Source organism: Pocillopora damicornis, chromosome 6, assembly GCF_964200805.1.
Source record: "Pocillopora damicornis chromosome 6, jaPocDami1.2, whole genome shotgun sequence".
Taxonomy (NCBI): domain Eukaryota; kingdom Metazoa; phylum Cnidaria; class Anthozoa; order Scleractinia; family Pocilloporidae; genus Pocillopora; species Pocillopora damicornis.
Genome location: NC_142675.1, coordinates 17,232,381 through 17,247,457, shown reverse-complemented (window position 1 = coordinate 17,247,457; position 15,077 = coordinate 17,232,381). Strand labels below are relative to the sequence as shown.

The 15,077-nt window shown below is 40.0% G+C and overlaps 1 pseudogene across 1 annotated transcript; it reads left to right on the top strand.

Annotated features, from left to right (window-relative positions):
* The first annotated feature begins 9,402 nt into the window (after positions 1–9,402).
* LOC113680836 (uncharacterized) lies at positions 9,403–11,491 on the top strand (annotated as a pseudogene). The gene is made up of 2 exons (XR_016187603.1): positions 9,403–9,678; positions 10,666–11,491. The product of XR_016187603.1 is annotated as an uncharacterized LOC113680836 (transcript).
* Positions 11,492–15,077: the final 3,586 nt, after the last annotated feature.

The window sequence follows — 15,077 nt, the reverse complement described above, 5'->3', positions numbered from 1 at the left end:
TATCGCCATAATCCGTTCATGACGGTGAAGGCGATGGTGTAACAACAGGATGTTCAATTCAAAGGCTAAAACATTTCCTGGAGTGGTGGCTTAAATGCCAAAAAATCAAAGCAAATCCCTGCGTGTTTTATCGAAACTGAAACATCTTTTGAGTGTTACCTTTATCTTAATTCTGGAGAACCTCCTTCCCTCTCTCTCCTCTCCCAGGGGCTTCAAACGGGTGATTCACGCATGATTTAGTACCCAGGGTCCTAACGCGCGTTTGATTCGTAGCGGAGTCTCTTAAGCTACAAAAGGTCTCAGGGCTTCAGCTCACTCTGACTATTCTGGTGAAGATCCAAGCGAAATTTCCTTTTGTAAAGTAACTGATCTTCCAATGCTATTCGTAGAAAAAAAATAGTAAGGTTTCAATCATCTGATGTAAGATTTCAAGCCAAATCTAAGTTATGAGGCAGTTTATATATTGATAGAATTGTTTAGTTTAACCTTTCTTAGTCCTCTATATTAGGGATAAGGTTTGAAGTTTTGAAAATTTTTCTGTTTTTGTTTTTGTCTTTTTTCAGCAGGATAATTTTGTTAAGTTCAGCCCTCCGTTATCATAACTTCATATGGTTGCCATGGTTGGACCATTTCATCGTTGTGTGAGAGGGGAGGGAGGGGGAAGAAGTGATAAACACTCCAAATCCACTTCGTCGAAAAGTTGCGCCTTGAGTGAGGATAAGGCGAGTCTCTCTCACAACTGGGTGCTGTGTCTGAGGGTAAAATAAAGAATTGGTTCGTGCGTAGCGTGCCCATATCGAGTTATGAATACACGAGGCAAGTTTGGAGAGCACGAGAAAAGCGTAATAGTTTCTCGGGGAGCAGCAAATAACAGCTTTACATTCTTGAGTTGAAGAGTTGATAATGTAAATTGGCCATTGTGGGGTGTCTAAAGCTGACGTTTTGAGCGTTAACTCGTCACTATGTAACCTAAAGGAAGTCTTGAGACTTCTGAAAAGTTCCTCACATTTGGTCGAGCATCTTTACTTCTTTATGACTATTTCAATGGTGAAAAAAATTCAGACTTAAATCTCTCGTCAGTGTCCGAGCTGCATGATTATGACACTCGAAGTGTATCCTACAACCTTCTGTCAATTCCCTCTTCTTGATCGAATCTCGGAAAAGTTTGTACAACAATTATCGGTAGATATGTCTAGAGCGATATTACTCAGCCTATTAGTGAAAAACCAACTAAACAATTGTTTAAAAAAGTACTTTCACACTACTATCTAAGTCAATATTAATTTTCGTATTTATTCGATTAAACGCCGCATTCGAATTAGGGCCGCCCTCGAATAAACGCCGCATTCTAGAGCAGAAATGTTAATAAACGCAGCATGATACTGCGTTTATTCGAATGATGATGATGGCAGATTCTTCGTAGTCCAAAGATCAGTGGGAAGAAAGTTCTAACTGGGGTCGGCATGCCCTCTGATGACTAATTCTATTCTTGAGCAAGTGGGGCAGGGGAAGATCTGATCGCTGCAGGACGTTGCTTGATTGGCTGACTCCTTTCAACACTTGCGTTCCTCCTAGAACCTCGTCGTTTGTGACGTAGTCCTGCCATGGTAGATGCCTTCGCTCAGTTCTTCCTTAACCTCTCTCAGCAACGTGCTCGTGATCTGCTTCCCGTACTGGCAGTACCTCCTTTTCTTGTCCGGGCTCTGGAGCTCTTCCTTGAACTAAATTTTTCTCGCCAGCAGCCTTTTGGTTTCAAGCACCTGTAGCCCTCTTTTCCTCACTGTAGGCCTGTGGTCTGCGTTGCTGTCAGCACTGGTCATGATTCTGGTGTGTAGCACGTCACAGAGGTCCTTCTGGCGCACGAAGACGTAGTTCAAGAGGTGCCAGTGTTTCAGGAGCGTGGGTGTTGCCAGATCGTCTTGAATTTGGCTATCTGCTGGAACAGAGAGTTGGTGATTATCAGTCCCAGTTCTGCACACAGTTCTAACAGCATGCACTCGTTGGCGTTGCAGTTGCCGACTCCATGGCGTCTCAGAACTCCTTGCCATACAGTGTGGTCTCGTCCCACTCTTGCGTTCAAGTCGCCCATGATGGTGAGCTTGTCCCTGCTGTCAGTATAAGGTGTATCCTGCTCCGTGCTCCGTGAGTGACCCTTGCTCTGCAAAGCGCACTCCCCAGCTGTGGGCTAGTTTCTGTGCCACCAGTGCTGAACGTCGTTGTGGTCGGTCAGCTTCGTCGGAGTCTTGCATTGTGCAGATATTCCAACATGCTAACTTGAGACTTGTCTTCGGTCTTTGTTTCATTTCCTGTTTCTTACTGCTGGTGTGGGATACCCATTGACCGCGGCTGGTCAACAAGGTGGAGCGTGAGGCAAGCTGGGTTTGGGCCACCTTTTCATTATTCTAATAGTGGTCTCAAAAAGCGCACAGCGATCACTTCTTCCATCGCAGATGGAAATTTTGAGTGAATCAGACACGAATTTTTTCCAATGTACCAGTTCTGTCGAGAAACCATATCCGACTTCAGATCTTTACTCACTTTGTGTATTGCGATAGCATTAACATGCACATTGTGAAATTGAGGACAATATAACAAATGACTTTCTAGACAAGCACTAAAACATGTTTCTGTCTTTTAAAATGAAAATGGTCAGTTACCATATTATTGTTTACAAGAAATAAATTGGATTTTAAATAAATGTCGTCCTCGTATAAACGAGGGTAGCAAATTATATGGTCCCCAAATGAACATGGAGTGGGAGAGAAGGAGATTTGATGCAGTCCAGGTGGCAGAGATAAGAAGAGCGAGTATCCACACTGCAAAAATAGCAATTCCGTGTAGTCGTTTTGATAATGATCGATGCTTCACTGGCCAATATATGACGTTAAATGTCTCACGGGATATGAACGCGGCAGAAGTAAGCGAGGCCTGGGAGAGAAAAGTATCAAAGATCATGAGGAAAGTATATAGAGGTTTGTTGGTCTTCTCCGTTCCAATCCACCTGGTCCACACCCGGAATTCGAAGCCGACATGGTAAGTGAATATAGGTAATCTCACATTTCCTAACAACAGGTCAACAAATACCACTGCAGATGTATTGTTCATCTTGCCAGTCTATGTTACAACTCGACTGATACTAACAACAAAGGCAGAGCACTGTTGTACTGGATGGGAAAAGACCAAGTTTAAAGTTCCTGCAAATGTCGTGTTTTCCTTCAGTTTGCCGTGAACTCCAAGCAATTAAGAATATATAAACCCGACTGAAACTGCCATAAACCTGCAAGACTCCTGGCCTTGAATAATAACACCACACACCAAAAAAAAAAGAAAAAGATTTATTGGAGCCGAACGTGCTTGATACTAAGAGTGTGGGTTGAAACTAAAACGAAAAAAAAAAGCAAAAAGGTTACAAGTTGCGACTAAGGTAAATTAGAGTAAAGAAATAGCAAAACTGCAAAACGAGGACTGTGAAATACACTTACATTGTTTTGGCCAGAGAAAACTTCTGTAAAGAGGACTGCGAATAACGCGAAGAGGCTAGAAACAAACTAAACAGAACTGCGCTAAGCGCGGACCAAACTGAACTCACAAACTGTACTGACAAACTACGATATTCAAATACGCTAGAAAATGCGGAAAATAAAACTATAGAAAGGCGCTAATGAAGATGAAACAGCACGGAAACGCTAACGAGGGCACGAAAGCTAACAGAAAGAGATAAACACCTAAATTAACGCCAAAAAGAAGACTAAACAAATGAACGAAAGGAAATATAAACTAATTTGCGCACGCAAAGGAAAAACAAATTAGGCAAGAACGAATAATCAAAAAAATGTTACACTTGGATCTAACACCGACTGTGACTGCCTATGAATAGCACAGATCCCTAAAATCCATTTGAATTCCACCTGCCGAACTTTTACAATTGCGTTTCTTGACAATCTCCAATCAATCTGCAGACAACTAATGGCCTCGTCGTTCGAAAAGCCGCAAAGTGTTCGTATTATTTTGTTGAAGTCCTAAATGTAATAACTGTCCTAAATGTAATAAAGTCCTAAATGTAATAACATTTGGTCCTAAATGTAATAAAGCCCTAAATGTAATAACGTTAGGTCCTAAATGTAATAAGCCTCCAATGCAATCGTTTAACTGTGCTAACATTGAGATGTTAAAGTGACAGCTATTGCACCAAAGAATCCTCTGACCTGTATTCATGGCATATTGCGGGCTCGCTGATATTAATCAGGGTCTTTTTATTTGCTAAAGACGTAGGTTGAGAAGCATTGGCTACAAAACTTTATACTGATGTGCTTTTGGCATCAAATTGACGGACGCAAAAGCAATGACAACGCTGATCAATAGCTCTCTTTATATCATGGGCTCAGACTCTTAATTAAGTGTAACAGATTTTGACGATATACTTGTGCGATCAGTGCTGGAGTTAACACTTCATGAAGCAAATTACAAGGAAAAGGAAGTCCACTGACCTATACGTTAGACAAATTCCGGGCTCGTAAGTGCATTTTTTGTACTGTCTTTCCTTACCAGATTTGTATGGGTCTGACCGAACAAGCTTGGTCAAGAGAGTTTGTATTCTCTTGGCTTAATCATTAAAGGATTCATTGTATAGAAAAAGATCTCGCTTTGATAAGAATCAAGAATGGCTTGTTTATTTCGAGAACCGATAGTGAAAGCCAACTGTGTTTGCAACAAAATAAACGACCCTCTTGGGTTTATTTCTATGTATATGCCGACATTGTCCAAAAGTTACGAACTTTGTAAGTTTTCTTGCGTGGGGTCAATACGGGGAATCCAAAGCGGGTGAGGGTAGGCCCATCATGCCCGCTCAGGTAGCCAGTCAGAACACAGGATTCACTTCATCTTGCCCGCGCGCGCTGCTAGCTATATGATAAAGTGACTTACAGAGCAAGATATCTACTGACCAATCATATATTATTCCATTTCACGATCACAGGTCTCGACATGTTGCCTTTTTTCCACGCAAGAGCAATGAGCTACAACATTCAACGCATGATGGTCAGTTGATGGTCTGATAAACCATTCATTTTTTTCCTTTATCCCCTTATGACAGGTTCATCAGTTCCCGAACCGAAATATTGGGAAAACATATATTTTACAGTTGATCTCAAGTCTACATTTCATTTTTTGACTTCATCTCTTCTCCCTGCCGTGAGGGGAGAAAATGAATAGATAAATAGATGAATGAAAAAGGAAAGCTCAACAGTTTCCATTTATAGTCATATGGTACATGAACTGATTACTGAGGTGGAGTAAAGCCATAGAGGGCTACAAATGCAATATCCCAGGTTCAAAATTGAATAAATAAAGGTAGTCATTCTTAAAAACGAACTCAAATGCTTCATTAAAATCAATTGACATTGAATAACATAGATGTGCAAAATTTCAGTAACACTATTGATGATAACACTTTTCTTTTGGATTAACATGTGACAGCGAAATCATTCAAACTGCTCTAAAATGGTGCATCAGTACTTAGGACTTTAACACGAACGATAACATCAACAATAACATGCTAGTTCATCATCAATTGTAGTAAATTTCTTTTCCAAAAAGTCCTAATGATTACGTACCAATCGATTCCATCCTAATGAGCTTCCAGCCAAGCACAAGCCTACTTTAGGCTGGAAATAATTTTTTCCAACTCGATCAACAAACCGCTCAAAGGACCATACTTCGACTGCTGATATTTCTTATGTCCAGCAAGTAAAAGGACGCCCATTGATATCAGCGAGCCCGTAGTGTGATATGTATACTGGTCAGCGGTTTTTTGGTGCAACAGCTGCCACTTTAACATCTCAAGGTGGATGTCCGCCATAACAATAATGCACTGAAGGAGTTAAACGATTGCATTACAGGCTTATTACATTTAGGACTAAATGTTATTACATTTAGGACTAAATGTTATTACATTTAGGACTAAATGTTATTACATTTAGGACTTTATTACATTTAGGACCAAATGTTATTACATTTAGGACTTTATTACATTTAGGACAGTTATTACATTTAGGCCTTCAACATTATTTAAGGTACCTGGTAGAGGAAGAAAATTATCAATTATTCAACTATATTTTGAGTAACTTTTAACATGCCTAAGACTTAAGACTGATCTCGAATGGAATCTTTCAAACCTACTTTGCCAACTCTTTTATCAAATTGAAAGCTAGGGAACCGTATTTTATTGGTTAAACGCCTCCGATGTTTATTTAAAAATCAGAAGTTTGGGCCCGGCGTTTTTTCGAGGCCGGCGTTCATTGGGGGCCCGGCGTTAATCGTGAAAATATGGTAAGCACAATCAGAAATCTCTTGACCTCAGGCTTCCTCGGTCAACTCTCCTCTTTTCTTCTATTATTCTTTTGTCTATTCTTTCTTTCTTTCTTTTTTTTCTTCTTTTACCCGACTCTTCGACCCTCTCTCACGAATGGAATGGGATGGCCTTACCACAGAGAAGGCCTTTGAACTTTTTAAGTTCTGGTTCTACTTCCTCATCCCATGGTATGTGTTTAAAAAGGGACTAAAGGCTGGCGGTTTTAGCCATCTTAAGGCTGACAGTTTATTTCTTTCCGCTATGTTTTCACCAAAAAAAATAAATTCCGGCTAACTTATTTTGCGACAAACATCTATAATTTGTCAATTTTTTTGCCTAATGCCTAATTTTTTTCGTTTTACGGCTAACATTTAACCCCACTGAGACCTTCTTTAAACAGGTAACCAACCCTTCATATTCAGTTGTTCTTCACAGTCTTTCTTCCATTATCACCCCTCTGGCTGATTATTGATTGTCAACAAGTATTTTCCTTGTAAATCACCATTTGTTTAAAGAAACTGGAGTTGTCTTACTCTGAGATATTCCTTAACTGGTAATAATAACTTTTCAAGGGGAAAAAGCTGCCAAAGCCGGCAATCTTTGAGAAATGCAAATTGATGAAAGTTTTCGGAAATTGAATACAATTACTTTGCTCAAAACAGAAATACAAAAAGTGCCTCAATGTGATAATGATTTCTAACGCGATTAGAAATACCAAGAGCCTTCGAGTATATTCAAATAACCCTGGCTTTACGAACTTTGCTGGTTAGGGCTAAATATTCATACGGGCGCCCATGTTTAACTCGGCGAAACAGTTGATCATGAACTCATCTTAAATTCTCGGTGGCCTGTCACTTTATCGTCGTTGAACAAACCTGCGGCTTAACCTCAGATTAAGAGGGAGAAAGATCAGTGAAAAACGACGATTAAACGCAACAAGAAATATGAAATCATGCAGTTCCAGGTGCAATATCAGCGGCAGAGCGAAAAAATCAGGCAGGTTTAGATCAGGTCGTATAACGCGATACGACCCAGGCCTCCTTCGTCCGTTCTCTGCCGTTACTACCTCGTCGTTTCGTATTTCCTTTCTATTACTAAGTGAAGGCCTGGAATAGGCTACCATTCTTTTCTTATTCAAAATTAACGGCTTTGTGTTTTTTTTTCAATTTATTCAGTGAGTTTAGTTTACCATCCGAAACGAGCATCTCGTTAGTCTCTGAATTTCAATTTCAGCACTGAGCTTCCCATTCTTGTTTCTCATAGTGATTTTTCAGCGCGTTGATTACAGTTCCATCCTATTTAATAGTCGATTTTGGCGTCCAGCACAGCTTATAACACGTGACTAAGCCCAGCAAGTTTCCCAAAAGCTGCCTTCTTTAAGTCTTATTAGTGGCGAGTAGAGCGACAGCTCTCACTAGCTAATTAAATCAGTTAAATCTCGCGAATATTGATAAAATGCGCTGTTTTGGAAAAAGAAAAAGATTCTTTTTCTGATGTGAGCCGCACGTCAGTACACTGATAGATGATAAGTATCGACCAATCATGAAATGCATATTGTTAAGCTCGTTATATAATCTTAAATATTGTTCTGGTCTCATTTCTTTTCATTTAACCTCGTGTGCATTGAAGACTTAACACAAATATCCATCACAGCTGACTCCTGAGTCAACAAGGACCAACATTCCTGCGTTTCCAAAGATATTTTAGTGATCTTATCGTCATATAAGTGCAGGATCCTCACTCAGTCAGAGACAGTGAAGTACCAGTGATCATAGTGGACGTCTCTCTCGCAGTGCTTCACTCAGGTTAATTAAGGCCGGGCCTGGGTCACCTTGCCCTTAACCCATATTTTTCACAAAATTGAGAATAACTTAGCTATTTTGCAAGGGATTTTTCTCATATTTTGCAGAAATGTGTATCACTACCATCTCTCTCGGACTGAATTGTGGCAGCGTAATATGATAATCTCAACAGCCAAAAACAGTTAATTTAGGCGCCAAATTCGTCGGTTGCTTTCTTGAGCAAATTCCCACCACTAAACACAAGGCAAATAAAAATGCAGATATCGCTATGAATATTTGAGACGTTTTTCATTGATTTCCCACTTGGAATGGCTGCCAAAAAAAAGAGAGATGTGCTAGGCAGATTAAATCAAGTTTTGTCTCTGCGAAGCTGCTTCCTCTATCATGGTTTTCGCCCGAAAACATCTTAGCCTTTACCTGGTTCCAACCGCTGTCAATGAAAGTAATCCTACGGGTTCCCATTTATTTGGAAAAAAGACAAATTAAAACTGTTTAAGAGGTGGGAATTTTGAAAACTCGCAGTCACGTATTCAACTTAGTGTCCGCCATTTTGACACGCGAGTGTTCAGAAGCAAATAAACTTACCTAACAACTGCTTTGGGGGATTACTTTTGTAAGTAAATTCTTCTGCTTCTTGGAGAAATTGTTCCAAAGCATTCAAAAGCCTGAATTTTGATAGACACCATAAGTATACATATCATGATATGATAGAGGATTTATCAAGCTAAATTTAATTTCAAAATTGAATGGTATATCCACAATGAAACTTTTTTCTATGCATTTGTTACAAAACATAGTACATTTTTCTATGCGTAAGTTACAAACATTGTAAAACGTTATTGAACTGTAGAAATGAGCGCTATATTATAAATTCATGTTGCATTGTATTTGCAGTGAAGTCAATGAACATGCTGAGAGCGGTGTTTAGAAGTCTTCGTAGGTTCAAAAGGGTTCTCTTTGGCTTTAAGATATCGATATCAAGCCATTTTTGAGGAAATGAAGATAGCAAAGAAAATGTTATTACCTTCTTTTGATGTCTTCCTCTAAATTGTCGGATTCACCAGCGAAGATGGGAAAACCAATACAAAGCCGACACTTCAAAATGGCGGATGCCGTTCACGAACTACGCGATCTTGATTCCAAGTAACTATAGTTACTCGCGCAGTCCACGCGAATTCCGCGAACTTTGCTAGGGGGGCACTGGAGGCGAAAATCATTTTTGACCCAGGCCTTAATTAACCTGAGCATGACGCTTGAGGTAGGATCTGTTGTCAATTTCACACTATCCCTTAAATTTGATTCCAAGTTTTGTGTAGGGAAATGTAGCATACACGCGCTAAGTATTCCAGGGAGATACATGATAGTCGGAAACATTATAGACGAGGGTCTGTTTACAATTAGTAATTCTTGTTTCCTACATAACCTCATTTCAGATTTTTGCGAAAATGAAGCTCTATTCAGCATGGGTGGTCTTGACTGTTCTCGTCATCAACCTCTCTGATTTAACCCAAGGAGGGGGTGATGAAGGTATTGATATTCTTTGAGTTCATTCACACCTTTGTTATTTGTTTAATGGTTGGAGATGAAGTGAAGGGTAATTTAGGCTCGCAATAGACGCGGTGGTCAGCGCTCTCGACTCCGAGCGAAAGTTCCTGCTTTGAACCCTCAGTCGCTGTTATCGTGTTGCCAATTGCTTTTCTTTCTTTTTTTATGTTTAACAGGGCTTCTATTCTCATGGTGCCTCTGTCCAACCAGGCCCTGGTTTATTCGAAAGGTGGATAACACTATCCACGAGATAAATCACTACCTGCTGGATTGCGCCATACGTTTTGCTATCCTCTTGATAACGAAGTATCTGTTGGATAGCGTTATCCACCCTTTGATCAACTTGATCCAGGAATATAAACAGATAAGAGAGATTATCACTAGGACCTACTTAAATGCGGGTTAGGTGAAAAGCCACAGGGGGGAGGGTGGCACTTATGTAGATTATGATAAATTGCGGGTAATACTATTTAAGCCACTTAGTCTACCGAATCCGGAATGAGCTATGAAGTGGGACGGTAGGTTCACGTGCCGACCATCCCTTACCGACCCAAAGTGTAACTGGTTGGACATTTGGAGGAGGACTTAAAAGATGGAAAAAAAGGGATTTGGCAAATCACAATTGCTCAATTTTTAGAGGGAATAGGATAGGGTTTTCATGGAGAGAATAACGAAGGTTGATTAAATTCGACAATTGACCTTTGAAGGCGAAGTGAATACTGTGGACGTAAATTATCTGCGCTTGAACCTGTATCAGAGCGTTTATTTACTTTGTCAACCTCTTCTTCAATTACATTGAGAGGCATTCTTGATTAAGATTAGAGTTTTACTATTGTAACCAGCGCAAAGGAAGATTATAATGAGATATGACACAATCTTCAACAAGTAAGAGAGTACGCACAAGCACGATTAAATTTGAGTACACAGTACTAATAGTGCTAATAATGTTATTCAACGAATTTCTCTCAGCTCACTGGCAAAAGATGAACACCTCACCAGTCTGCTTTGGCGCAAAGAATAACAAGTTTGGCAAGTTCCGTGCTCCATATGGTGGAAAACTGGCAGCTGTAAAAATGGTTTATCTGCATGGCTACGTCACCTGCGCCGTAAATTCGCCAACCCCTCTGTGGTCCTTTTGGGGCTGCGGTAACAAGCCTTCTGTCATAAACCACGTCAATGTTGTCATAAAAACATCATCCAATAGCATCATTTTACCACCGAGTCAGTTCTTTACTCTTGGAAGAGGGAAGTAGTCGGAGATTCCCGGATACAACTCGTTTTCCCCCGCCGGAGATCATTTTGTCTTTCATCTCTGGCAGTCACTCAGTGCATGCGGGTGTACATCTACGTTTGTGGTACGGCGAAGATTACTTGAACTGGACGGAAGGCGACAACGATGGACGAGTCTGTTGCGATGTTTACGCCCTCTACGTCGAGAATTCATTTTAACCAAGGGTTCAGGAGAGTTTTAAAAAGCTTAAAAAAGAGCCTTAGTGACGTTCAATTTCAAGCCTTCGTAATGTAATGGATCTGCTTTCGGTGATTAGCGCAGTTCTAGGAATGTTCGTTAGCTATTATGAGTTAAAATCGTGACTTTTTCGTCAAATTGCAAATAGCAACAGTTGTAGGTTTTGCAGTCTTTTCTTAACCTTTTTGCACGAATGTGTGGATTACAGTGAGCGAGAGTTTTTTTTGTTGTTGCTATTTTTCTGTAAGAGTTAAACAAAAAGTGAGAAAAATATGAGTTCACTATTACTGTTTGCCGTTCCCGCCAATCCCCGGGTTAAACTAACATTCAACTTTAAAAGTTTAACTACATAATTCAGACCGTTCCTCAACGTGACTGGAACTTAAATCTCTTTATTAAACTAGATAACTTAAAAGTTACATTGTTCAATCTCATTTGTCCATGACTCCTCCAAACAAGGTGGCCTAAAAAGTTGGAGCCCTGAGCTGGGTTGTTCAAGATAAACCAGGGTTAGTGTGAAATCTGATTGCAGTTCTGGAAGCTTTAAAAGAAAATGTAATGTAGTTCTTTTTGTCTAAAATTTGATTATTGGATACCCTAAAAAGAACAGAGAGAATGACCCAGAAAAGGCATTTGAACAAAGGAATAAAGAACTCCTGATTAAGATTTAACCTTGGGTTAGCACTAATCGGCCTTCAAACAACTGAGCCCTGGATTCTGGTCTGAATGCTTAAAGTTTGATATTCAGTTAAGTGAGAGCACTGCGTGTCATGAGGAAAACGAAACGAGAAGGCGGTGTGGGGGAAGGGGTTAGGCTCTCGTGGATTATCATTTCGTTTAAAGGGGGGTAACAAACAAGCCGAAGGTTGAGTAAGCAAAGCAGTAACTTCCCTTTTCATAACTGTACTACTGACTACCAAGCTTGTTCAAATAACATTTAGCTTGAAAACAAGTTTTCTACATGCTACCAATGCGATATGAATAATTGACGCTATCAGAAAACCGTAGCCTGCGTGGCCAGGCTGCTAAGGAAGGAAAGAGGGGAGGGGTAAGAAGGTGAATGGGACTGGAGAAACTCTCATACTCTGCTAGTAACGACTGATCCCTCCTCCGTGTCCCCTGAAAATCATGTGATCCCCATCTCCCTCCCGAAAAAACCTCCAATCCCCTCCTCCAGGCGATAAATAATTACTGGTCTCTGAAACCTTTAACTTCTCAACAGCAATTCTCTTCACTGTCTGCTTTATAGTTCTTGTGATAATAGTTTGGAGAATTTGGTATTGCATCAACTAATTATCCCCAGTTAATATTTTTTTATTATTCTCATTACTTTTCTGCTTGATAATGTATTGATATTGTAGGGAGAAATTCTGTCTTGGTCATTCATGGGAGTTAAAGGGTTAGGCCTCCTCAGCACAGCTACATGTGACATGATGACTTTGGCAGGCCACAAAGAAGGCGGTGTGGGGGAAGGGGTTAGGCTTTCGTGGACTATCATTTCGTCTAAATGGGGGTAACAAACAAGCCGAAGGTAGAGTAAGAAAAGCAGCAACTTCCCTTTTTATAACTGTACTACTGACTACTGAGCTTGTTCAAATCAATTTTAGCTTGAAAAAAAGTTTTCTCCATACTACCAATGCGATATGAATAATTGACGCTATCAGAAAACCGTAGCCTGCGTGGCCAGGCTGCTAAGGACGGAAAGAGGGGAGAAGTAAGAAAGTGAATGTGACAAGAGAAACTCAATTTTTTATGGTCTCCTTCTTATATTCTGCTAGTAACGACTGATCCCTCCTCCGTGTCCCCTGAAAATCATGTATTCCCCATCTCCCCCCCGAAAAAACCTCCAACCCCCTCCTCCAGGCGATAAATAATTACTGGTCCCTGAAACCTTTAACTCCTTATTAGCAATTCTACTGTCTGCTATATAGTTCTTGTGATGTTAGTTTGGAGAATTTGGTATTGAATCAACTAATAATCCCCCAGTTAAATTTTTTTATTATTCTCATCACTTGTCTGCTTGATATTGTATTGATATTGTAGGGAGAAATTCTGTCTTGGTCATTCATGGGAGTTAAACGGTTAGGCTTCCTCATTACAGCTACATGTGACATGATAACTTTGGCTGGCCACAAAGAAGGTTTTTTTTGTTGGTTTTTCTCTTATTTTCTCGGACGTAGTGGCTTTAAGTTCCTTCTGTTGATTGTCAGAAGGTTATAACAAGTTACTGGCTAAAATGATCATGTGAAATGCTCACAGTTGATATGTCACTCCCCGTGTCATGACATACGAGCACGTCCCCTTTTCTCTACAGATAAAGACCATGATGGGTAAATTGAAATTAGAGAAGACCAGCGTCTGTGCTATTTCGTACTTAGGCTCAGCTCTCGCTTTAGGTCACTGTCTGAAATGTGCACCATGCAGTTCTCACAAATGGCTTGTCCGCATCTTTGGGTCATAGAGCCGCTTTTAGTCACTTGACCATTTGTGTAACCAAAAGTAGTACTTTTTGTGCCGGTTACTTGGAATTTCTTGGGTGAATAATCATTGCCAAGAAAGACCTAACTAAAAGATAAACGGGAGAAAAATGGAGAGCATGCATGTCAGGGCGTTTCATTCACTCCTTTGATAACCTTCTATTTTTCCCGCTTCCTAAGCAACCCCTTTATAAGCCATTTGTCTGTTAGCTTCGTCAGTGAGCCGCACGCATAACTGCAAGCGGACTCTGTTTGTACCCAGGTCCGATCCTTATCTTCTCGGTCGTATCCGCCATTTTGTCCCAGTGGTTTGTGTCGCCTTCGAACTCCGCCTTTGTTCACAAATTGTTTCGTGTCACCGCTTTTAAGCTATCTTCAGTTGTCTCGCTTTCATTGTTTTGCAGATGATGGTGGAAACGCGGAAAAATTATAGCCGTTAACATGTGTTCAAGTGGGTTTTTTGTCTCTGATTTTAGATATAAGAATCATCAAGAAAACTTTCTATATTCTTGACAGATACACGTCAATAACAGTAAAAACTTAAAAAGGCAGATTTTACCGTGAATGCATAGCAGAATGTTTTTGTCAACACTTTAATGATTACCAGAGGCGGAGACGCTTGAATGAGTCTTGTCCAGGGGGCCCAATTGTTCCGAAAATAATTTCAAAGAGCAATTACTCAGCATTTGACTACCACCAATAACTAAACCACAAAACTAATTAACAGTCTTATGTAGTTGCTTTATTACTTTTAGAACTATGAATACCTTTGGTCGCTTTTTCAGATCCATGAGGCTTTATCTAGATATTGGCTATTCTAGTTTCTAATTAATTTGTTAAACGTCTGAAGAAAAGTACCATTGGCGCTGGATAAGAACTGAAGTATTTTCGAACTTTGAAGCATAACATGTTTGCGTGTCCAAACCCTATGAACGCAAGAGATATTTTGGAATTTCTTTTGTGTAGCGGCCGTGCTGGATCAGCGACTTTTTCAGATTTTTGCTCTTAAAATGGCCTTTGAAGCGCCTGCACGTGATAGTTATTTCTTTCACAGTGGATGCAGTTAATTAAGCTTGGGGGCAAATTACTATAATGATGAAAAATATACAGATCTCATTTACAGAGAGTCAATGCAATGTCAGGTATAGACATACACTAGCGAAATACTTGGAACTAAGCTGTTTTCGTCATAAACTGAGATATATCGAAGAAAATGAGGAGTACAATGAAAGATTAACCCAATGGACCGTAGGAAGTAAACTGTTTCATTCTCACAAGGGAAAAACCCCTTCTTTTGTCCCTGCTATAATCAATCATTCGAAGGCAGTTTCCAGACAGATGGCGACTAATGTCAAATTAAATTAAGATATATATAGGATTCAATAAGAATGTGTTTTATCTACATTATGCTGTTTTGACAATACAAGGAATGAGAA